Source organism: Tenrec ecaudatus, chromosome 8 (assembly GCF_050624435.1).
Source record: "Tenrec ecaudatus isolate mTenEca1 chromosome 8, mTenEca1.hap1, whole genome shotgun sequence".
Classification (NCBI taxonomy): Eukaryota; Metazoa; Chordata; class Mammalia; order Afrosoricida; family Tenrecidae; genus Tenrec; species Tenrec ecaudatus.
The window spans coordinates 26047877-26060273 of NC_134537.1; the positions used below are offsets into that span (position 1 = coordinate 26047877).

At 44.0% G+C, this 12397-nt stretch overlaps 1 protein-coding gene across 1 annotated transcript in view; it reads left to right on the plus strand.

Annotated features, from left to right (window-relative positions):
* Nucleotides 1-12397, plus strand: part of ECE2 (endothelin converting enzyme 2) — a 46282-nt gene that overhangs the window by 11177 nt on the left and 22708 nt on the right. The gene's annotated exons all lie outside the window — the stretch shown is intronic.

The following is a 12397-nucleotide window of genomic DNA, read 5'->3' on the forward strand; positions in this document are numbered from 1 at the left end:
TCCTCACTTGGTGTGAGGCCCAGGGACACAGAAGCTAGAAGCAAATGGCTGTCTTCAGGGAACTGAGGGGGAGGGAGAATGCCAGGGGACGCCTTTGACAAAGCCTTACAGGCTGCCAGGGCCAGGGCCTCATCCCTACCACACCTTCCTCCATGCCCCAGTCTCTGGGATGAGATTTGAAAAAGGCGCAAGAGCTTAGGGCCACTAGGAGAGAGTCCAGAATCCACCTCCCCATCCCCAAGAGAGTCTCCAGTAATAGGTTCCAAGCCTAGCAGGGCCACTTTCTGTATGAACTTGAAGTGAACACCCCCATAATTTTTCTTTCTAAAAGTAATTCATTTGCATTTGTAAATTTTTAGGGAAATCACATAAAACCTTTGATAGATATTTTCCCAATCTTTCTCCTAAGTGTTCGCATACTAATCCTGTCTCTCTGAGCCTTTAAGTTCTTATATGATGCATAAAGGGGTTAAAATCTACATAAAGGGCTGTTTGGGGTGATTTCCCTTATACCCTTGCTTGGTTTCCTGGGCAGCAGCCACTTATGGAACATATACTGTGTGCCTAGGTCCCTAGAAGGCACAAACAGTTTACACTCAGCTACTGACTGACACTGCGAGTTCGAACCTATCTAGCAGCTCATTATGAAGCAAGAGCTGTGGATCTGCTTTTGTAAAGATTAAAACCCCAAACTGCCATCTCAGAGAGACCCAATCAGACAGGGAAGAACTGCCCCAGGGGGTTTCAGAGACTGGAGCTCTTCACAGGAGAAGCCCCCATCTTTCTATCCTGAGGAGAGGGTGGTGTTGTCGAACTGCTGACCTCGTGGTTAGCAGCCCTACATGCGTAACCACTATATCACCAGAGCTCCTTTCTAAAGATTACAGCCAAGAAAACCCTACTGAGCAGTTCCACTCTGGAAACCCACTGAAAGGCAATGGGCCAAAGTGCCGTGTGCCTGCTCTGGCAACAGAAAGGATGCTTTCTTATCTGTACAATGGGGATCCGGGTCGTGCTTCCTGCCAGGGTCCCAGATTAACCCAGCTGCCCAGGGATCGAGTGAGCTGAATTGCTCTCAGTGTCTAGAAAGGTACTAGTAAGATGGGGGCCGGGGAGGAGGTCCAAGGGTAGGCAGACAGCCTGGCGGAGTTGTCTGGGGTGAAATGGGTTGTGTCCAGGGTAATGAGCAGGCTCTCATTGGACTTGAGGGCTCTTGCCAAGGATGAGATGAGAACACTGCAGGGTTGGGGGTTGGGTGTAGTTGAAACAATTCTCCCTTTATATAAGTTTTACCGTTTCCTCCCCCCGCTAGGATGAGGGAAAACAATTTAACCTTGAATTCATTCGGTTAGCTCGTTAAGCACTTTAGGGTGTGCTTGCTGCATCATGGCTAAAGCAAAAGACCTAAGCTAAGAATGATAAAGGCATACGAATACATAGGCTTCAGCCATGTTGCAAACACCCCGGGGATGGGGTGGGGGGTGCTTTACATTCTGACCCTCGACTCAGACTTTGGATGCTCTGCACTCCTCCCCAGGAGAGGAAAACTCAATCTCACAGTTACCAGGGAAGAAAGCTTGTTCCGAGGATTTTGTGACGGCTCCTCCAGGTGTAATGAATTTCATCAACATGTTCTAAACCGAACAATGCAGGCAGTCCCTGCTTTCTGACAGAGTGACGTTCTGTGTTGGATCTGACTAAAGTTCAATACTTCTTTCTTTTGTGTAGTTTTCATTATCATCAGTATTATCAGCCTTTTGGCATCTCTATCTAGATAAATCTGCTCTTTATTTGTCTTTGGGAGTTGAAAACATGACATAAACGTAACAGATACATTTTAGTACATAACAGGGAGGGGGCTTCGTGGAAAAAGACAACTGAAGAAGATTTACTGCATTCAAATTGTAGTACGAGCAAAGAATATTAAATATACCCGAGAAGGTATACAAAGGCAAGAAGGAAAGGCCAAGATCATAAGTTTGATGGTGAATACGTAATAAATTTCCCTTGCCAGAAACATAAATAAATAAATATACCCGAGAAGGACCCAATCCTTTTAAGAAGAAATACAGCCAGAATACTCCTTAGAAGCAAGGATGGAGACCCTTTAGCTCATTTACTCTGGGCACATCATCAGAGAAGACTAATCACTAGGAAAAGACGTCCCATTTGGTAAAGCCGAGGGTCAGCAGACAGGAGATAAGCCCTCCGCGAGAAGGATGGACACAGTGGCTTCAATTATGGGTGAAAACATACTTAAGGTTATGAAGATGGTGCAGGACTGGGCCATGTACCATCCTGTTACAGCCAACATGAGTCTCTAACAACTGAGGCGGGCACCAGGCCCCTAACGGGGGCATTGGTTTTCACTCCATCTGCTTCTGGAGTACATAACATTTGCAATAAAAAGATTTTAATAATTTTTGAGGGGGAGGGTTCTCATCGAGAAATTTTATTCAGAATTTCTCGAGAGGGAGAGAGAAATCACCCCCATCAGCCTGCATATCTGGCTCTCTGGTGCTTCTCTCTTCCCACTCATAGGAAAACAGGCTTTTAAATATTGGCACCGAAGAGGAAATTCTGCGATAAAATTTTTTTTTTAAGGTTTGAAATCAATCATATATTCTATTCACTAAACTGTATCATGGATTTCAAATCTTAAAAAGCGAACCACCTCCGACAAAACACCATGTGTCTGTCAGTTTGTCATCTTGTGGTGGCCTGTGTGCTGCTGTGATGCTGGAAGCTATGTCACCATATTTCAGAGGGCTGCAGGGTCACACAAAGTGGACAGGTTTCAGATAGCTTCCAAATTAAGACCAGCCTGCAAAGAAGAAAGAGGCTGTCCACGTCAGAGGAGCTTGCCACAGAAAACACTTATGGGCGGAATCAAAGCATTGTCGGAGACTGAAAACCTCACGAAAAGAAGCTGGTCACTGTCAGAGATGGTGCCAGAAGAGGAGCCCTTCGGGTCAGAAGGCACTCAATAGATGACTGAGGAAGAGCTGCCTTCTCAAAGTAGAGTCAGTAATAAAGATGCGGATGAGTCAAGCCTGTGAGAATAAAGCCTGATGGGCACGACTCAAAACGAGAAGAAAAAGCTGCAGACACCAATTACTAATCAGAACCTGAAATGTCTAAGGGATGCATCTAGGAAAATTCTAAGTAAAAAGTGAAAATTCTAAGGAGAAATGTGTTTTAGGAAACATGTAAAAATGGACATTCTAAGCATTCGCGAGTGGAATGAAACAAGAGGAATGATATTTCATTCTTTGTCAAAAAGGACATTTCAAGATCTATCTTGAAGTACAATGCTGTCTGGGGTAGGATGGTATCTATCCACCTTCAAGAAAATCCAGCCAGTGCAACAACTACTCAAATTCATGCACCAACTACCAAAGCTGGTGGTGAAGAAGATGAGGGATTCTACTAACATCTTCTGTTTGAAATTGATGGAATGTGCAATCAGGATGCATTGGTAGTTATGGGTTATTGGAAGGCAAAAGCTGGAAACAGAAGAAGGAGCAATGATTGGAAAATAATGGCTTTGGTGATAGAAACGAAGCTGGAGATCTCAGAGAATTTTGCAAGACCATGACTTTTTCATTACAAATACCCTTTCAACCACAGAAATCGCAACTGTGCACATGGACTTTTCCAGATGGAATAAAACAAAAATAAAATTGATTACATCTGTGGGATGAGATGATGGTAAAGCTCATTATCAGCAGATACAGCCAAGCCAAGGATGGCACAGACCATCAATTGCACATATGTAAGTTCAGGTTGGAGCTGAAGACAATTAAAACAAGGCCCCGAGAGCCCAAATGTGACCTTGATGATCCCACCTGAATTTCAAGAACAGCTTTGACTCATTGATCAATAACAACAGACTTGGGGAGTGGTGGGAGGACGTCGAGAATGCCACCATTCATGAAGAAAGCAAAAGGTCATTAGAAAGAAAGAAAGAAAAATAATAGTGGATATCAGAAGGGACTTGGTGTAAAAGGGAGATGACACTAAAGAGTTCAGGAAGGGAAAGAATGTTTGGAAACTGATTGTGGTAGCAATTCTACAATTCTACTCGATGTGATTGAGCTACCATCTGCATGCTGAGAAGCTGGATTATCTGAAGAAGGATGTGGTGTCGGAGGAAACCAGCCTCCAACGTCCAAAGGGCTAGAAGGCACAAATGCACGGTGATGAGATATAGAGATTACGGTAAAGTCATAGAGGAGGAGAAAGATAGGAGAGAGAGTGAAATAAAGGAGTCGGGCACATTTTATAGTAGCACGCTCACCTCAGCTCCTCCTGATGGACCACGTGGAACTGGGAGAAGAGAGTGAAACTTGACTGTCTTGGGACATTTATAGGTATCCTTAACACATGCATAGTCACTAGTTACATATGTCACAAGGTGTGTGGTATCTACATTAATGTTCCTGAGCTCTCAAGTGAGGAAAACGAAAACTTACATTGGAGGAAGGTACAGGGGAGGATGGGTGTCACGGCAGGAAGAAAGGGCGAAAGGATCATGTCTGCTTTTACAGGGAGATAGAATCAACCATGTGCTCACTTTAAGGCAGCATAGTTGTTAGGAGGAGAATCTGTGGGAATGATTTTAAAAGCAGGATAATGTACTTGGACTTTACCTCTAATTTACCAAAGTGGAAGCTTTCCTATCATGGAATACCAGCTTTCCAGATTCCCTCTGTTATGTTAGGGAATATAGGCCTCGTCATATTTCCCTCAGTGTTACTTTCCCACAGGGTGGCATCAGGATTGGAGGCAGGCTTATTAACACCTGTGATATGCAGATGCCACCATCTTACTTGCTGAAAGTGAGGAGGACTTGAGGCCCTTGCTGATGAAGATCAAGGATTGCAGCCGTGAGTAGAGATTACAACTCAATGTAAAAAGAAGATCAAAATCCTCACAACTGGACCAATCATGACAAATGGAGAAAGATTGCAGTTTTCAGAGATTTTTGTCTTGCTTGAATCCACAATTATGGAAACAGCAGTTGAGAGTTCAAATGATGGATTACACTGGGTAAATCTACCTTCTACTTGCTGTGTGATGTTGGGCAATTTATCTCTGTGTCTCAGTTCTTCATCTGTAAAATAGAGGAAATGGGACTGGTAGAATCTATCTGATAGGGTAATTTTGAGGATTGATTGAATATGTTATAATCATATCTAAAATGTTAAGACAAATATTGGACAATAGAAATGCTAACTATTACTATACAGAGTATAGTGTATGAGAGTAAGAATAAAGTAAAAATAATTCATTATTAGGTCTGTTCATATTAATACATTGTTATGTCCTTCTGATCTATTTTATATGTATATATATATATATTTTTTTTTTTTTTGCTTTGCCAAAAATGCTATTAAGGAAACACACATACACCACTATATAGAGAATGTTCCTTCTTTTTTGGTCTTTTGTAAATGTTGAGAAAAGTCTCATTGTATGGTTGTTAGATTTATTCAACAAATCCTCTACTCTTGGACATTGTTGTCCCCACTTTTTGGTATTATAAATACAGACATCAAGAACCCTGATGGCACAGTAGGGTATGTATTGGGCTGTAATTGTAAGGTCAAGAGTTTGAAACCACCAGCCATTCCATAGGAGAGAGATGAGGCTTTCTGTTCCTGTAAAGATTTGGTCTTGTGTTTATCTATATAAGATAGGCATGAGAAGCAAGACTGAGGAGAAAGCATCAGAACCAATGTTCTGGGGGGGACTTGAGGGAGGAGGAGGAGGCAGGGAATGGGAGAGTAGAACAAATAATGTCATGGACAGGGAAACAACTAGGGATCTCAAATCGATGGCGAGGGGGGTGTAGAGTTCCTGGTAGTGGTGGAACAGCTGTAATCTAGCCATGAGGAATCACTGAGAGGCAAACAAGGGGTGAGTGCAATAGTAGGGCAGGAGGAAGGTAAAAGGAAATAGAGGAAAGTACCTGGAAGCAAAACTATTTATAGAAATATAAACATAGATGTGTACATATATAAATATATTGATGCATAAAAATAGGGGTATTAAAGATAAACAAGCGGCCATCTAGCTGAGAAGCATCAAAGCCCACAAGGAAGAAGCAAACTAGCCTGTCTGACCACAAGGTGCAGAAGGGACAAGTTATCAGACATCAAAGAACTAAAAATCATATCAATGGGTGCCCACCTCCCTGACACGATCAATGAAGAGAAACGTGTGCATAAGCAAATGTGGTGAAGAAAGCTGATGGTGCCCAGCTATCAAATGATATAGCGTCTGGGGTCTTAAAGGCTCGAAGATAAACAAGTGGCCATCTAGCTCAAAAGCAACAAAGCCCACATGGAAGAAACACACAAGCCTGTGTGACCACAAGCTGTCGAAGGGATCAGGTATCAAGCATCAAGGAACACAAAATCATATCGTTGAAAATGTGGGTGAGTGCAGAGTGGAGACTCAAAGCCCAATGGTAGTCAACCAGACACCCCTTACTGAAGGGTTGTGGGGAGGAGATGAACCAGGCAGGGTGCAGGGTAGCAATGATGAAACATATAACTTTCCTCTAGTTCTTAAATACTTCCTCTCCCCCACTATCATGATCCCAATTCTACCTTACAAAGCTGGCTAGACCAGAGGATGTACATAGGCACAGATTGTAACTGGAAACACAGGGAATCCTGGACAGATGACTCCTCCAGGACCAGTGGTGAGAGTGGCGATGCCTGGAGGGTGGAGAGAGTGTGGGGTAGAAAGGGGGAACTGATTACAAGATTCTACATATAGCCTCCTCCCTGGGGAAGGGAGCAGAGAAGAAGGTGGGGGGAGACGTCGGACAGTGTAATATATGACAAAATAATAATAATTTATGAATGATGAAGGGTTCATGAGGTAGTGAGGTGTGGGGAGGGAGGGGGAAAATGAGCAGCAGATATTAAGGCAAATGTTTTGAGAATGATGATGGCAACAAATGTACATATGTTCTTGACACAATGGATGGATGGATGGATTGTGATAAGAATTGTACGAGCCCCCAATAAAATGTTTTTAAAATAGGGGTATTGGAATATATATATATATATCGATACATTGAGGTAGTGGATAGACTCTGGACCTCTAAAGTATTCCCTCAACACAAGAGTACTTTGTTCTAATAATTTGGCCCACCTTCTGGACATGATTGCTGAAGACAAACTGGGTGTATAGCAAAGGTGGTGAAGAAAGCAGATGGTGCCCAGCTATTAGCATCTGGGGTCTTCAAAGCTTGATGCCAAACAAGATGTGGCCATCTATCAAGGAATCAACAAAGCCCACATGGAAGAAGCACACCAGCCTGTGTGATCATGAGGTGTCTACAGGAATAGGCAGCAGAAGTTCAAACATTAACAACTTCATCAAGGTGAAGGAGAGGAGTCAAAGTAGAGACCCAGAGTCCATCCATGGATAATTGAACATTACCACACAGAGGGGCTGCATAGAAGAGAAGATACATCCAAGGGGCAGTTTAGCACCAAGTAAACACAAAACACTCCTCTAGTTCTTGAATCCTTCCTCCCCCCACTATTAGGATGTCAGTCCTACCTTGAAAATCCTGCTAGACTGGTGTACATACACCGGCACAGATGAGAGCTTTCAATACATGGAATGCAGGATAGACAAACCCTCTTTTTTTTTTAACATTTTATTAGGGGCTCATACAACTCTTATCACAATCCATACATATACATACATCAATTGTACATAGCACATCTGTACATTCTTTGCCCTAATCATTTTCAAAGCTTTTGCTTTCCTCTTAAGCCCTTTGCATCAAGTCCTCTTTTTTCCCCTCCCTCCCCGCTCCCCCGTCCCTCATGAACCCTTGATAATTTATAGATTATTATTTTGTCATATCTTGCCCTATCCGGCGTCTCCCTGACAAACCCTCTTAGAAACAGTAATGGGAGTAATGATTCCAGGAGGGTAGGGAAAAGAAGGGGAGGGGGAATGGATAGTAATGATGGAGGAATAACCCCACTGGAGGGAGACAAATACCAGGATATTTGGTGAATGGATAGAATGGGTAGTGTAAGATATGTATAAATAGTAATACATAATATATAAAAGGTTCCAAACAAGCAAAAAAAAAGGGTTCACAGGAGTGTTAGGGTGAGGAAGGGAGGGAATAAAGGAGCTGACGTCAAAGGGCTCAAGGTAATGCTTTGAAAGTGTTGATGCCAATATTTGTACATGTCCACTTGATATGATGGACCTATGGATTGATATAATGTGTGTAAGAGCCCCTAATAAAGTGATTTATTTAATTAAAAAAGAAAATATTTAGTCTTGTAAACTCACAGGAACAGTTCTACTTTGCCCTATAACGTTGTTATTAATCATAATCAACTTGATGGAAGTGAGTTACCAAAAAAAAGTAATGCACCTTATAACATCTATCCAAACAACTTCCAATCATATACAAACATATACAATCACTCAACCCCTGTAAAGCCTATTATAATAAAAATTCAAGGTATATATAATGGTTCATAATAACAAACAATACTTTGCCATGATTATCAAGATGTTATTAGTTATTATTATGACTACTGTATTACAGTGTTAAAAAGAAACTCTGCCTTCCCAGAAGGTAACTATTTGCTGGCATAGAAAGCCTGGCCTTTCTCTGGAGGAGGTCCTGGTGGTTTTGAACTAGCCAATAACGCACATAGCAGCCCAATGCATAACCACCACACCACCAGGGCTCCTCTGTTGCACACTAGTTAAGCTTTACTAGTTAAGCTAAACTAACATTTGATTTGGGGTACCCTGGTGGTGTCATAGGCTACAAGTTGGGCTGCTAGCCACAAGGTCAGTAGTTCGAAACCACCAGCCACTCTGAGGGAGAAAGAGGAGTATTTCTACTCCAGTAAAGATTCCCAGTCTTGGGAACCCATAGAGGAAGTTCTACCCTGTCTGAGAGGTCACTCTGAGCCGGAAAGGAATCAGTGGCAGTGAGGTGGGGTTTTATTTAGTACTGTGGGGCTTTAAAACAATTGTATTGGGGGAGAAAAATTGCATTGGGGGGAATAGGGCACTAATCCACCCAAGGGGAAGGTATTGTTTATATCTCCACAGGGAAAGAGGGACCAGACTTCAACCCAGGGCTCCAAGATGTGAATGCAACATGCCGACATGCAGTAGGGAGCCAGTGGAGAGGTCTCAGGGGCCCGCCCCAATCCCAACTATGTGGACACCTGCCCGTGCCCCCAAAAGAATTTATTTCAGAGAACAGCACTGAATCTGCAGCTCCGGGCGAAGGACATGGCTGATCAAAGCACATGGAAGCAAATGAAGGGGGAGGATGAGAGAGTGGAGCACATCCTGGTCCACCAAGCCTTGAGGACGAGATTCCCGCTCAGAGCAGCCAATCCACAGAGAAGACCATATGGCCAGCCCCACTATGAGACACGACATCCCTCACTGATGCATAACCCTACAGGGGACAGCCCTGGAGACCCAGTGTGGGAATTATGCCCGATCTGATCCCACCACACCGAGAGAAAACACTAAGGGTGTGCAACAGATCAACAAAGTCCCCAGGGAGTACCAAAAATAGACTTTGGAGCCAGGGCTTGGCACCCAATCAGAGTCAATTGGAAAACACTCCTAAAGGCCAACAAACAGTCCTTGAACTAAAAAAAAAAAAAAAACCCAAAAAACACAATTGTAAAAAAAACCCACAATTGTATTGGATTTTTATTGTGGTGGTTTAAGGTGTAAGCATTATCTCAGGTCAATAGTTTCAGGGTTCATCCAGCCTCAGTGGCCCCAGAATATCTAGATTCTATAAGAATCTCAATAAGTATAGACACCTTTATACCTTCCGATTAATATTATCTACAAGACTGCATCAGTTTACTAGCTACCTGCAATCTCTGAAAGTGCCTGATCTCTACTCTTTTGTCAACATTGGGCCTTGTTTTTTATCCTCATGACTACATTGAGCTTGTAAACATAAGTATAGGTCACCATCCAGGCCCTCCATTCCCGCTCAATTCACAATCCATTTAGGAAAAGAAAGACCAAATATTACCAGTCCTTTAGGGAAGAAAGAGAAGAAAAGAGAAAGAAAAACAAATCAAGCAGGTGAAAGAAACAGAGGCAAAGGGGATAAAGCCAGAGGAGGAAGAACAGAGCCACTGCTCAGGCTCCGCAGCATAAAGTACTCATCAGGAATGGTGATGAATGCAATGAACGGCTTAGGGCTATGACAAGCCCAGGCGTAGTGAAATTAGTGAAACAGAGCCCTGTGGAATTGTTACCAGCCTCTTTCATGTGAGGTCGTACTTAATGCTCACAGCAACAATCTATTGTGTTTGTTACTGTTGGTGCCATTGAGTCAGCTCCAACCCATAGTGACCTTATGCACAACAAAAGAAAACTAGGGTCCTGTGCCACCCTCACAGCTGCTCTATGTGTGAGTCTACTGTCACGCTCACTGTGCCAGCCCATCACTGTGCCAGCCCATCTTCTTGAGGACCTTCCTGGCCTCTGCCCTTCCTTCTGCAGGGACTGGTCTCTCCTGACAACATGTCCGAAGTGTGCAAGATGAAGTCTTGCATCCTTGCCTCTAAGGAGTCCTCTGGCTGCACCTCTTTCCAAGACAGATGGGTTTGTCCTTTTAGCGGTCCATGTACTTTTAGGAGTCTTCTTCAACACTACAATCCAAATGTATCACTTCTTCAGTCTTCTTTGTTCAATGTCCAACTTTCACGTGCATATGAAGCAATTGAAAATACCATGGCTTGGGTCAGGCGTAACTCAGTCCTCAAAATAACATCCTCGTTAGTGAAGAATCAACGCATTTCCGTTGTGGTGCTGTGGATGGACGCCAACAGAACAAACAGCTGGAGTCCTCCTTATGGACCACAGTGGTGAGACTACATCGCATGGCTTTGAACATATTGTCAGGAGAGGCCAGTCCCAAAAGGAAGACTTGAAAAAAAAACCAAACATCCTTGCTTTTCAATACTCTAAAGAGGCCTTGCACAGCAGACTGACCTAACGCAACTTGTCTTTTGGCCTCTTGGCTGCTGCTTCCAGGAGTATTGTTTGTGGACCCAAGCAAGACAAAATCCTGGATAACTTTAAGCTTTTCTCCATTTATCATGATGTCACCTTGTGGTCCAGTTGTGAGGACTCTGATCCTCAATGTTCTGAGAGAGGGACTGTAATTCCTGTTTGACAGATGAGGGAAATTAAGGGCCAGACTTTTCAGAAAACATGTGCTACAGCAGACAAAGATTTGAACCTAGATTTGAGACCAAATCTGCCTTAGAAACTAATGTGATTTCCTTCCTCTTCTCAGAGCGGCGAGGGTGTGTTCGAAGGTTGATACGTATAGCCTCCTTTGGATTCATATTGCCAGCCTGTTCTGCCCGACAGCCTGGATTTGAATCTCAGATGTGGTGCTTCATCTCCCTATGCATCGGTGTCATCTGGAAAATGCCTTCACCACAGTGTCTGGGGATCGAGCGGCAGGAAGAGGTAGAGCCCAGTAATGTGCTCAGGATGTGCTGTGTAAACGTTTTCCAGGGTGGTGTTGCGGTGACTGGCCATGAGGCTGATGCCAGGCCGCCCTGGTGCCGAAGCTTTGGTTGCACGCACCCACATGTCCATGTCATGGTGAGGTTTCCCTCGGGGCAGGATAAGCTTTGCTGCTGTGTGTCCACGAGGAGTGGTTCCTTTCGATCCGTCTTGTCACCAGAGGGAATATGAACCCCGGAGACTTGTCAACGTGCATTTCCTGAGGCTTTGTGGCTACCGCCCTGGGCATGGCTGGACAGGAAAACTCCTTGTTCAGAGAACCCTAACCCAGAACCCACGTGCAATGAAACAGGATTCCTCCCACCGTCCAAGTCTCCTTCCTGTCTACAGGTGTTTCCTAATGACAGTGATGGTGTTGAGTAGGACCCCGAAGGCCCGCTCTGTTCCGGGCCCTTTAAAGCGCTGCATCAATGTTTCATTCAAGTAGGTGTGCCCTGACTTCCATTCCACACATGAAGGAACTGAGTCTCTGCTACCTCTCATCCTCGGACACCAGTTGTTGGGGTTGTTGCTGTGCTCCTGCTGCTGCTGCTGTTAGGTGCCAACCAGTCATTTCCAACTTCCAGCCACCCGACGGACATTGGGGTGGAAAACACCAATAACAGCAAACCCGCCATTCCTCAGCCTCACCCCTTCCCATCTGACCTTCCTTAATCACAAGAACAGTCCACAGGAGAACCACTGGCAGGGAAAAATCAAACTCCAGGGTGGAGGGCAGGGCACGGTATCAAAGAATGGGTGACATATTTGTCCCCATGCCAAGCCTTCTCAAGTCCAATTCTAGTTTTTGGTGGGGAGGCTGGGT